Source organism: Onthophagus taurus, chromosome 7 (genome assembly GCF_036711975.1).
Source record: "Onthophagus taurus isolate NC chromosome 7, IU_Otau_3.0, whole genome shotgun sequence".
NCBI lineage: Eukaryota > Metazoa > Arthropoda > Insecta > Coleoptera > Scarabaeidae > Onthophagus > Onthophagus taurus.
In genome coordinates, this window is record NC_091972.1 from 11,266,949 (window position 1) to 11,280,715 (window position 13,767).

Below are 13,767 nucleotides of genomic sequence, written 5' to 3' on the forward strand. Positions count from 1 at the left end.
ATAGCGAACTCTATCCGTTGCCCCGAGGTACTCCAAAGTGTTCCGACTTGAGATTAATCGCCATAATGAGGCGTTATCTATCAATCTGTATGAATTTCCTTTATTAGAATCTACATCCAATAAAACAAAAAAAAAACGGTTATCTTATAATATTTTTTTAGTTATGTAATAAAATTATTATGAGTACAAATAAAGTTTAAATAAAATTTATAAAACATTATTTGTGGGGAATGTAGGTCACTAATTTCTATAATTTTAAAATAATTATATATTTTGCAATTTACCATTAATTATAGTTACGACACAATTACAAAATATTTCTAGTCACCTAACGGTAGGCTGTTATTAAAGATGAGAAAGCTATCGAATAAGAAATAAATTGATATAAAAATTGAATAATTTTACAAATTTATTTATTAGGTTCACTGTAGACGCAATATTCATGCTACGTCAATTAACAGAGAAATCCATACAGTTCAATAACTACCTTTGTTACGATAGAATAACAGCATGATGATGTATTAAGAATACTACTAGAGAATAACATTGATAGACGAGTAACATACTTAATAAAGCAATTGAATATGGAAAACAGAACAAAAATCAAAAGCTGTCGATGCAGTCCTCATAGCTGTGAATGAAAATGCTCTGCAATGTCTGCTGTTCAAACTGAAAACAAATTTGTATCCAGAAAATACAATCAATGGTCATTTCCAAAGCTCCAACACGAAGCAAATTGGAGGTCGATGATCGAAAGTCAATCCAACAGGTTATGTAGTCTAAATATCTTGGAGTCGATATATCAAGCAATAACAACACTAGACATGAAGTGAAATCACACACAACTAAAGCTGCAGTAATATTTGGTTGCCTACGGGACATCATATGGTGGAACAAACACATCCTATGTAAGATAACTGATAATATACTCAGCAGAGATAAGAGACGAAACATCAACCAAACAATTCATCAAAGCCACAGAGATTAAAAGCCTGCGAGACCGAGTAAGAAGGGAAAGGATCCCCGAGATGTGGGAGGTACAGGATGTGGTGAGATGGACAAGATCGAAGAGAAGGTACTGGAGAGATCATGTTGAGAGGATGGACGAGGAAAAATTGGCAAAAAAAATCCAAACGCAAAAACCAGACCACTGCTTACATACGTATCCGAGACAAGAGCCGAAACATGAACAACCAAACAAGCCATGAGAGCTATAGAGATGACAACTCTAAGAACTATTACACACTTAAGCTTGCGAGAAAGAGTAAGAAGCGAAAGGATCCGCGAAATGTACGAGGTACAGGATGTGGTCAGATGGACAAGATCGAGAAGAAGATATTGGAGGGATAATGTTGACAGGATGGGTGAGGTAATAAACCAAATGCAAAAAGCAGATACCAGGCAACTCCCAGGAAGACCACATAAACGCTGGCATGAGAGTTGGACGTCATCATCATAAAATAACAACCCATAGGAACGGAAGTGGGAAGAGGAAAGAGAAAGGAAGAGGAGAAATGGAAAAAACTGGGCTAGTCCCTAAAGTAAGAAGAAGAGTAAGATATTCCTCCCTTCTTTCTTGTTTCTCAAGTCCGTACTGAGTTCTGTGCCTCTTATTACCGTCATGTCTTACAATTAGACTGCGTATCTCATGATTTATAACTTATCTTATGAATAGTTTTATGTTGGAACCACGTTCAAACATTTTTCAGTGTTTCTCCCCCCCCATGTTCACCCACTATTCCATATCCCTGGATTTTTAATTTGTCCTATTCGGACTATCCAATCACCGATTATCATAACATGCTTACACGTTTTCTGTTTTCTCTAGAGTTCTTAGTAGATCTTCTGTAGGCGCATATATTTGTACTATACCAACCTTCTCTTCTAAGTCTAAGTTGAGGAAGACTATTAAAATTCTCGAGTTTATTAACTCCCAGTTGGTTAGCTTGACTTCCCCAGTCTCGCTTGTTATGGTCCCTACTCCCTTACAAATTAAGTTATTGTTTCAATTATTTACTATTTTTCTAATAATAATAAATTTAATGTTCATGTCAGGTTTTCATGTAAAAATAGAGGTCCTATGATATTGTTACCTTCTATTCCATCCAAACCGAAATTGACGAAGTAATTTATCATCCAAAAAAAGTGCATTCAGTATACCTATTTGTAATTTGTTCACAAATATCACTCTTTTGTCATGCTCATCTTCTGTAAGTCATATATATTTTTTATATATCTCGTTATTGTTGATTGCTTAGGTCGTACAATAATACTACAATAGTCGACATCATTGGAGTATCGAGGAAAATCATGGGATAATGACTTCCGTTACAATTTGATTTTCTGAGCCTTCACAATCAATTTCTCGATCTTACTTCGATAGAAATAGCAAATAGAAATGAAGAAAATTATTTACAAGACGGCTTTATACAAAAATTTTATTTTTAATTTCTATCTGGTAGGTACTTTTATTGATCATAGACTTTTAAACCACTCTGTATTGCTACACTTTTCTCATAAAACTTATAGAGAAATCGTGTGTCTTTCGGATAGCAATAGAATAGCAATAATCAATTATTTATCCCCGGAGGAAACATAAAACCCTCCTTGCGGAAAATTTATCGTTCCAACACTCTCTTCAGGCCACATCAGCCACGTCTGGGTCGTTCCTCAATGCAACGACTGCAATATTTCGTTTCTGGGCGTATCTGATTCGGACGTTGCGCTCGGTATTACGTCGTCAGACCTATCAAATGGCAATTCATCAGCAGATGGCATCTTCGCATTTCAAGACTGATGACATGTGCTCGTTAATCTGGGAAGCGCGAACGGAAAAATCTCGAACGACCCAGATTAAAGCTGCATAAACGGGATAACGGACTGAATACGCCGATGAAAGTAAAAGTTCTTCGCGATATAAACAAGATTAAGTCTAAAAAAAAATTTGATTTAAGTGGTGTATTTAAAATAATAAAATTTAATACATGACGTTTCCTGGAGCATGAATAAGAACGTATCTTGTTACGCTAAAGGTATTTTAAGGTTATCAAAAGTAATTTAATACAATTATCTGGGTGGAACATATATTTAAATAAATCATGATCGCATACCCATAGTCTGACAGTATGATTAACAGTAAACCAATGAAGATGTTAACGGTGAATTTACGATTCGCTCAAATGGAATATTTATTGCGGCTTTAGAACCAATGATATAAAATATCGTGAAATTGCATCGGTACGTTTAGAAATTTTCTAATACTACCTACAAAGCGAAGGTAAATGAATGTGGTAACTAAAAAATTGTTACAATGCAATTTTACGGGTTGATTATGGTTAATAAAAAAACTAGTTTTCGCAGCGCGGCGGCATCTTGCTAGAACACAATTATCCGTTATATAAGAAAGAAATGAACAAAAAACAATAGGTGAGAAACGCGAGCGACAGACATAATTACAGTGTTAATACGTTTATAATGGTTTTTCATCGATTTCCGCGCCGACCGAATTAACAATAGATAATAAAATAATACAGCTATGAAAAAAAAAATTTTTTTACGGACATATTTTAAATAACTGTAAATTTATTATCAATTATCTCATAAAGTTTAATTTAACACTGTAGGTGTTGTTTTTAAAATCTTCTGATCATGAAGATACAGTACAGAATTCTCATATTCAGAATTCTCATTCCCTTATTGTGATGGGACTGTGTATTTCTGAAATGTTGAAAAAATATATACTTATGCTAAAAAGTTTTTCATTCTTCGTAAAAAGTTATAATACTACATCTTTGGTAATAAGTGAGATATTCGCGTTTGCCATTTTCTCAAATTTTTCAGTTTTTGCCGATAGGATTAAAATAAAAGGCGATAGCTGTTTGAAGTTTTCGGCATTAGCAATTTCACGAAAAACGAGATCATGGCATGTGAGCTACCTTTTTCTATCTCTCTTCGTTGTAGAGATAGACTATGCGGACCAGGAATTTGTAAGCGACATAATAATACTCTTGGAATACCTAATTCAAAGAACAGTCTATGAACAACAATAACAACAGCGACAACAATAGAAATAATCTTTCAAGACTAGAAAGGAATAAAGTCCAAAATAACAGTGGACAGCACTTACAGTATGGAAAAATGTAGGAGATCCAATGAAGTTACGATGGAAAAAGGAGCAGAGGTCAGCAGTGGCAATCCATAACACATAACCAAACAACAATTTAGAGCAAAATAATAAGGTTATTAGATTAAAAAGTCATGCGACTCAATGAACTCTATGGATACTGAAATGACCCATAGCAGATAGCCAATACAGAAAACAAACATATAATACCTACTCAATTATAAAAACTTATATTAATAACCATAGAATCTTCACTATCTCAAAACCGAGTCATTCTCGACCAACGTTTTTTCACCATCCTTGTTGATATAATTATTTTCTACCCGATATATATCTATATGTTGTCTACTCAATCCCTTTCTCCAAGTCTCTCTATGCTGCATATCCTCTACCTTGAATTGTTTCTCTCGCATTACTTCTGCGAACCCTTCATTCCAGGATCTTCTCGGTCTTGCACGTTTCTTCCTTTCTGGTGGAACCCATTTAAATAACTTCGTCGGCCAGCGGTTGTCATTCATCCTCATTAGGTGTCCAAACCATTGTAACCCACTCACTTTGATTCTGTCTATCACTATTGACGTTGCGTTTTCATGCGATTTCGAATTTCGTTCTTGGCACCCTGGGGCTCCTTCTCAAATAGTCCATCTCGACCATCTGAAGCCGTCTTTCTAGATCTGCGTTTACTACCCATATCTCACTACCATAGCCCAGGACTGACTCTACTAGTGTTCTTTCTAGTCTCTTTTTAGTTCCTCTTCTTATGTTCTTGTCCCACTATAGACTGTTAAGGCATCCTATAATTTTCCTGCTTTCAGTCATTCTGTTTTTCCATATCTCTTTCCCGTATACTAGTTATGGAACGGATAGTAATTTTGCGAAGAGCCGGATACCGGATATTCGGCATTTCCTTCGACCGGATATCCGGTATATCTATCCGGCCATTATGGTTATAATTTCTGATGCATTTCTGAAGTGATACTCTATACTGCCACATTATTGCGATATTTGAATAAAAATTAAATTAATAAGAAAGCTGATAAGATAATGTCAACTTATTTGGATCCAAGATACAAAATGAACTTTTTTTGATGCTGATTTAACTAACGAAGCAACTCTAAAAAGAGGATACTTTAATTAATAATTGGCGATATTTCCAGAAGGATCCTTCAAAAAATGAATTCTAAAGCGAATTTTGAAAGTTATCGCTAAAAATTGCAACATCGAAAATTTTATCAAAACTTCAAATATGTTTTCTCAAAAACTAAAAGATGTTTTTCAAAACGTGTTGGTTCATTGGAAAGAGGACACTTTTATTAATATTTTGGGAAATTTTCAAACTCATATTCCAAGAAATGGATTTTATACGAATTTTTAAAACTTGACTGGCGAAAATTGCAAAATTGGAAAAAATTATCGAACATTTCACAAATTTTTTTCTCAAAAACTAAAAGCGATTTTTTAAAACGGTTTGTTGCATTAAAAGGAGAATACTTTAATTAATAATTGGTGATATTTCCACAACGATCCTTCTAGGAATTAATTTTATAGCGAATTTTGCAAGTTATCGATGAAAATTGCAACATCGAAAATTTTATCAAAACTTCAAATATTGTTTTCTCAAAAACTAAAAGTTATTTTTTAAAACGGGTTGGTTCATTGGAAAGATGACACTTTTATTAACACTTTCGAAAATTTTCATACTCATATTTCAAGAAATGGATTTTATACGAATTTCTAAAACGTAATCGGCGAAAATTGTAAAATTTGTCGATTATTTCAAAAATTTATTTCTCAAGAACTAAAAGTGATTTTTCAAAACGCCTCTTTGTATTAAAAAGAGGATACTTTAATTAATAATTGGTAATACTTCCACAAGGATCTTCCAAGAAATTAATTTTATAGCGAATTTTGAAAATTATCGATGAAAATTACATTTAAAATTTTATCAAAACTTCAAATATTGTTTTCTCAGAAACTAAAAGTTATTTTTCTTATTAAGACTTTGGGAAATTTTCAACCTCATATTCCAAGAAATTGATTTTATTCGCATTTTTAAAACTTAATCGGTGAAAATTGCAAAATCGATTTAATTATCGATCATTTCAAAAATTTATTTCTCAAGAACTGAAAGTGATTTTTCAAAACGGCTTTTTGCATTAAAAAGAGGATACTTTAATTAATAATCGAAAGTGATAACAGCGACAGTTGTGTTAGTAATGAATGTGATGATGAATTACAAGCGAAGAGAAGAAAAGTAGACGAAACTATAACAAGAGATTTTATAAATCGTATTGGGATTGTTATTAAAAAAATCTTTGATCCATTTAAAATTTTTACCTGCTTGTTATTCTACTTTATGCTTTCACAGTTTTGTTATTTTTGTATAGAATTTGTGATGTAACAAATAAGTAATAACAGACACATTAAGAACAGAGCTTTAAGCTTGTTTAGATTTATGTTTATTGATATTTGACAAAACAGGGCTGTCGTGTATTACCCGCTTCAACCTCCAAACCCAAATAGTAATTGACAATATGGCACAAATAAAGAAGGACGAGATAACAATAACATCCTTTTGCCACTCCCCACTCAATTAATCTTAAAAGATGGCACTATTCAATGAATTTTCTCTCCTTTGGAAAGGACAACTTTCGAGACTGAAAACTAAAATCTCCTACATTGCTAGTTTGATTCTTAATTTCAACAAAAAGCTGATTTAGACGATTATTAAAACATAAAATTTTTGTTCATTTTATAATTAATTTTTTAAAACGACTTAATTAAAAAGTCTCTTAATGTAACATCTGTGTGAAACGTATTTTGAACGTGTCTGAGAGTTTCACACTCGTGCTAATCATTATTCCAGCATCATCGCTATAGCGTTCATCAGGAGTCACTGTGGAAGAGCTTTCTTTTGGTCGAATCTTGCATAACTCCACGGATATGCGCGTTCGTTCGCTGCATTGTACCGTGCAAATCACAATTCGTCGCCTGGAAAGGACGTTAACGTCGAGGCTATTAAGACCCAATCGCCGTAGCTGAACGTTTTTTTATTCAATCCTCTCTTCCTTCAAGTAGAAAATTGTATTTTCACTCTTTTTTGTATTGTTTGGTTCGCTTGTTCGCAACGAGTTTATGTGCAAAATTTGTGATTACAAATTCTTGTTATTAATCATTATCGTCACATTTCGCCAAATAGGTCATACTTTTCATCGATATTTTCTTTCACACGGTGACATTTTCGAAAATAAAGAGAACGATACATTACTTTACTTTTTGTTAATTTTTTGAAATAAAATTAAGACGTTTTGTAGTGCAAATTAAAAGGTTACCAGATGATGATGAAGATAAATTTTAAAACGAGCTCGTAGATCGCCAAGATAACCGTACTTTTAAACTAGAACAACACAGCGCTAACCTATATAAACCGTGTCGCTATTATTTTCGAGTTAATTGGTTTATTAATTGCTTTTAAAGGGAATGCATTATAACGTCTTGTAAAAGAAAACGGTAACCGGGTTGTGGTTAATAATACCTAATATCGCCAATACACACATTAAGAAAAAAAATTTCTTTTTGAATTAATCTTTATTCTGTACAACTTGTAAAACTAACAATAAAATAAAATAGATTATAGAAAAAAGAGAGGCTCGGCAATTTTAAGACACATGTCATGCGTTACACAAACCGAACGGTTTCTAGCCGTTCCCAGGCAGCTCGCGCTTCTGAGTAATTTCAAATGTTCACTTCTTGTACACGAAGAAGTGCACAGTTAGCGCGGTGCAACACACGACGGCAGCGTGCGATACGGACGCGTAGAAAGCAGTCGAAGAAACCGAAACGCGTTAAGGCGAAACAACACTGGTTAAATGCCGAGGCGACAAGCGAACCCATTTACGATTGAACAGAAAAAAAAATAAAAATAAAGCGTTCAACTTGAGGGGCCGTGCGATTTCTTGTTGTCGCGCCGTCGACCAACCTGGGAACCTAAATTTATGCGCTTTGAACGAACTGAAGTCTGTAAAACTCGCGCGGGGCCTACGAAGTCAACGCTGAATAATGGATGCGTGGCTGGATGTTGTTAAACCATTCGATAAACGATTTTGAATTGTTATGGAAGTGAGAAGTAATTGAACTCAAGTATTATTTATTATGATGTAATTTGTTATTGATAATCAATTGGAAAAAAAAATCAATTTGTTTTGATCAAACAATTTTAATAAGAAAGTTTAACGCATATTTAGTGTTAGTTCTAATGCTAGTGCTACATGCTAGTTACATTGTTGTATATTCTTCATTGAACTACAAGTAGAACTAACACTAGACCTACAACTAGACACATTCGGATTTAGCTTAAGACGGCTAAACCCGAATGTTTCAGTTCTGGGTTTAGTGTTAGTTCTAATGATAGTGTTAGTTCTAGTTTTAGTTGTAACACTTGACCTAGAACTAGAATGTTTCGGGTTTACCCGTACATCTTCAGATGTACACACGTTTAAAGTTTAAATTAAAAATTTTTCATATAACAGACTTTTAGCTATAACGAACACTCTATTCCCCGTATTTTTCCATTACATCGAGATTTTGCTGTATTTTTGTAGGAAAGATTGTTTTTTTTTTTAGTTTAATAATAAATAGAAAGTATATCATTGTAGAAAGCTGTGTGTCTGAAAGCCACTGTTTGAAAATAATTTATCTCTTAAGATGAGACGTCATAAAATCACACTTTCTTGCAGTCGTTGTCAAGAAACAAGGTTGTTCCTTTTAGAAATCAGCAATGATTGTATTTATAACGTTACTAATCAATGTTTGCTCACACTTCTGTGTAGGATAAAAAAAGCTTATACAAGAGCTGAGAGCAACAGGTTGATTTACATTTCGCATGACCGCGAGGTACAATTGCGCGATCGCATTAACATTCCTGTGTAAGACAAACGCCTCAATTAAACAAAGCAATTACGGAATTGCTAGCGAAGATAAGAAGAAAAAATTATAAGAATCGAGTCTCGATTTCCATACCACCGTCGTTGGTGAGGTGAGCGTAATGCACCTTTATATCTCGACGAACAAACATGGTTATATTTTATTGCTGTACCCAAGTCCTGACGGTCGGTACGGTAAATCATGAGAGGTCCACGTGTGCATGGAGCCGCGTGCTGCGGGACTTCTTCTTAAAGCTGGACCCAGCTGGTATAATAAGTCCGTTGCGGTCGATTGGGCTCGGTTACGACGCGCTTCGAAAAACATCCAGACCTCGGTGGAGAAAGAGAGAGAAGACTGAAAGCTTGCGTCATGGGGCCCGCTCCTCCCGATTGTATTTTCTTATTACCGAGAATAGATTATTATGTCCTGTATACTCGGTCATTGCTAAAAAGCGGCTCCTGTCCGGGAATGCTACTACTGTGTACACAGATGCGGTGCGAGAATCTACGGTTGAATTAAAATTGTTGTGGATTCAGGGTTAGAAACGATTTCCGATGAAACCAGTTTTTATCATTACGTTTTCCATAAATTGTCTATACATTATAATCCGCTGTGTAATCGTTTTATTACACACGTACAAGTACTTCCAAAAAAATTCTCTATCAATTAATTCTTTAATGATTGGAAGTTGTAAACTCAGCAGGATTTTATTTAAGGGCAATTTTTATGGTCTTTATAAAATTGTGACACAGCGTTTAATTCTTCTCCATTTAAAGCTTCATGTTTAAATCATTTTCAGCACTTAATCCGGATTACTTCGAAACTATTGATTTGATTTTATCTTTTTAGTTTTCTTTCTTGTGGAAATGCGGGATAATGGAATTAACTTTTAAAAACTTAAATTATACATTTCTAACTAATATCAATCATAGACAAATTTATCAGAACACAGTTTACATAATAAGTCTTTTCACCAAAATCAATTTCATCAGCAGATTCTCTGGGTCAGCAATAGGATGAAAAAATCTGATAATATTACCGACAGATAATCAAATTCAGTCACCATTTAAGAAATCGATTCCGATAATGAATCATGAAGTCGAAAAGAACAATATTTGTCAAAATTGTGATAAACAAATAAATTTACTTAGTGTTGTTTTAAATTCTAGAGTGCACCGTGAATCTAATTGTACCAAAACAGGAGTATATATTCTTGATAAATTACTAAAACAATAAACATGTCACCGATGTACAAGTCGATGGCCCCTGTTGCCACTTTTAAATTTTGTAGATATCCTCATATTTCTCTCTTCGACCGATCTTTCTTATCTATTTCGATCTCTATAGACCGCACACCTGGGCTTGCTCTGGAATCGGAATATCTTCAGGCTGACAATAAAACAGCGTTAGCCCTTTCAAACGTTTATATATTATATTTTCCTTACAACTGTCTTCAACTAACAATAAGTCTAACAACCGTCTTGTCCATTCTATTATAAAATTACCGACATTGGAAAATTCATGTATAAGGTATAATAACCGAATTTATTAGGGATAAAACCTTTCGTGGTATATTAACGAAGCTTCAATAGGAAACTATTAAGTGGTGCTGGTAAAAAATGTTTAAATGTTCTAACCAATTATAACAAATTACAATGAACCAAATTTGTTGGCATAAAATAATGTTTACTCAATTCTAGATTTTAATAGTGGATGTTGAGAGTCCAAGTATAGAGCATCGGATGATCTTTTTGAACTCGCTCAGTGAAATTTTCGCTTCAGTGTTGTAAATTATACTGCACTTTCAATTTGGACAATTAAAAATCTTGAAAATAAACGAAAACTTGTTGGCAAAAAGGTTCCTTGCAGAAATCATTAAGCGATGTAGATATAGTAGGTAGCAAAAAAATATAAATAACATGATAATTCTACCACCCTTATATGTACAGTTTATACTTCAACATAAATGAATTTGTTTATAATATTTTACATAAAAAACTTTTAATATCCCTCTCTTAAAACCAATTATTTCGTAAGTCAGCTTTGTTCTGTATTCGACTAGCACGTCGCTATACATACATATAAACAGCAAAAAAACATTTGGGATGTATAAACAAATTTTGGAATTCTATAGTAGGATATTGTTCACACAAAAGAAGATGATTACATCACACAAAATCTTAATTTGAAGATATTCATAACAAAACATTTAAATTTGTTAATATGGTCACATTTTACTTTGATTTTTTGTTTAGAAGCATTTTGATCCTAAATATTGATACAAAAATGCGCTAAGAAAAAATGTATATTTCCTGTTGTAAATAAGTATGTCAAACAAAAGTTACATTTCTAAATAATATTTTATTTATTAGAGAGAAATAGAAATAGTTCCAAATTGTTTTCTAAAAAAGGGTTACATATATATTTAAAGATATAACTGTATTCAACAAAAAAGAAGAAACGTGCAAAATTATTGTTTTATACTTTACATAAAAACCTTGAAGGTGAAAGAAAGTGGATAGAAACTTGAGTTGTAAAAAAGGGAAACCATTCCTCTGTCGTACAAGAACATGACTATAAGTAAACATCTTAGACCTTATTTGAAATGTTTGTTTTTTTAATTGGGTGCGTATTATTTGGCTTTAATTATATTAACGAGCTATTTATCTTTTAGGTAATGCTATCCATTTAGAGAATAATGTCAATAATAAAGAAATAAAATTGATTAATTCGTCTAAAAAACCTTATTCCGAAAATGATATTATTATGGCCCTCCCTTATACCATGCCAGGGGTGAGGGTGCAGTCCTAAATAGGCTTACCATGCTTATGCTGTTATACTCAGGGTTCGAACCTCATTAAAATCCCCATCAAGACAATCTCATTAAAAAGTTCCAGTTGTAAGTAAAACAGCTTATGCACATTATGCCGCCTGAGATACTCTGGATACTCCCGGACCTCTACTTTCAATCGACTTATCGAGGTATGGGAACATTACCGTGATGGACTTTTATTTCTTATTAAATCAGCTGTGACTCAACCAGAAGAACAAATGGTTGTTCCAATTATAGCAACCATAGATATTTGCCATCACCGACATCTCAATTATAGCCCTGGAATATCTGGGTTGGTGTCCATTTTGGTTTTGGCCGAGTCCAATTCCGATTGGAAATATCAATAGACGAAAAAACAGACATGCTGATGAAAATGCGTCAATCACTGCGCCTTAGTCAGAGATGGAATCTCTGGAATGGTCAAGGCAAAAAATAATAACAACGGTGAGTATCTCTTTAGCAGTCTTATAACAGAGGCTTTTGACATATCACTCATGTAACCTCTTGGAGAAGTTCTTTTAAACCGTTTTGTTCAGACCATAGACACATTCAACTCTTAATAGCTTTGGAGTTTACCTTTGAAGATCAGTTTAGGAGTCACTTCACTGTTAACCTGGCTGTTATCACTACTGTTATAAGATATAACCCGTGAAATTAATCGCTCAAACACAAACTGTAACGAATTACAACATGATCATGAAAAGATTCTGTGAAGAAGTGTAACATAATGCTACATTCTACAACTATTACTAGAGCCGACATTTCCTCTGGCCTTTTAGTAATAGTTTTCTGATGACTACTGGACTACAGTCAAAAGTATCGTTAAGAAGGTACTAGGACGGTATATCCATTCAGAAATGTTAGCAAAATGTTCACGAAGTCCTCAACAGTATGGTTACCAAGAAGTAAATACCCAGGTCTCTTAGTGAATGTAGTAAACGTTGGTTTTGTCAAATAGCTGATAAATTTGTGCATTTGTGCCGATTTATGTTCCTCTTTAATGGAAGGAATCTTTAAGTCTTTATGTAGATCCGCATTTCGGAATTCTAATAGATGAACATATCGATCTGGTAAAATTTTGTTTAGCTTATGAAGTAATCCATGGCACCTAACCTTATCAAAATCGTTGACTATTACTTGTTGTCTAGGGTCTTCTTGATTTGATCGCTGTAATATATTGAATCCTGTAAACCTGATCAATGTTGGAATATTGACTACGAAATCCAAATTGTTATTCAGTTCATGGTGACTTCTACCACTTTTCAGCAATCTGGCACATAGCTGAGTCCAATTGCTTTATTACATAGGTACATTCGCATAACGCTGCCTTTTCACGATGTGAGTCCAATTGATTGTTTAGATGAAGAAGAAGTTTAATGAAAGAAGATGATCTTCTGATCTATCCAATGTCTAAATTTTTATTAGAGCTGGTCTAATTTCGTCCATATCGTTGGACTTGACGATGATAGTATAAGTTGGGGAAATCTTTTTAAGGTTCTGTTTCCTCACACTCAGACCCGAATTGAATGCAAAACCTTCTAGAAACAGGCAAATCACTGTACCTATACTTAATGGTTATAAGAGGATATTAAACACATTGAGTTCTAACGATAGAATTACTCTTACCTGAGAGGCGGCCGATAATATAGATAGAGCTAGCTTGCTGTGAATATCTCGTCGGATTAAGAAAGCTCAGAAGGCTAAGTCTAGTTTGAACTAACAATAAGATATCTAACTAAGTCACCAAGACGTTTATTGACGTGAGCGTTCAAAATCAATAAAAATTTACAACTTGGTCCAGATACTGCCAAAATAAGAAGTATTACGACAAGGTAACAAAGTATAAAAGGCGATCTCATTACAGTAAAGAATATATAATAAGATTATT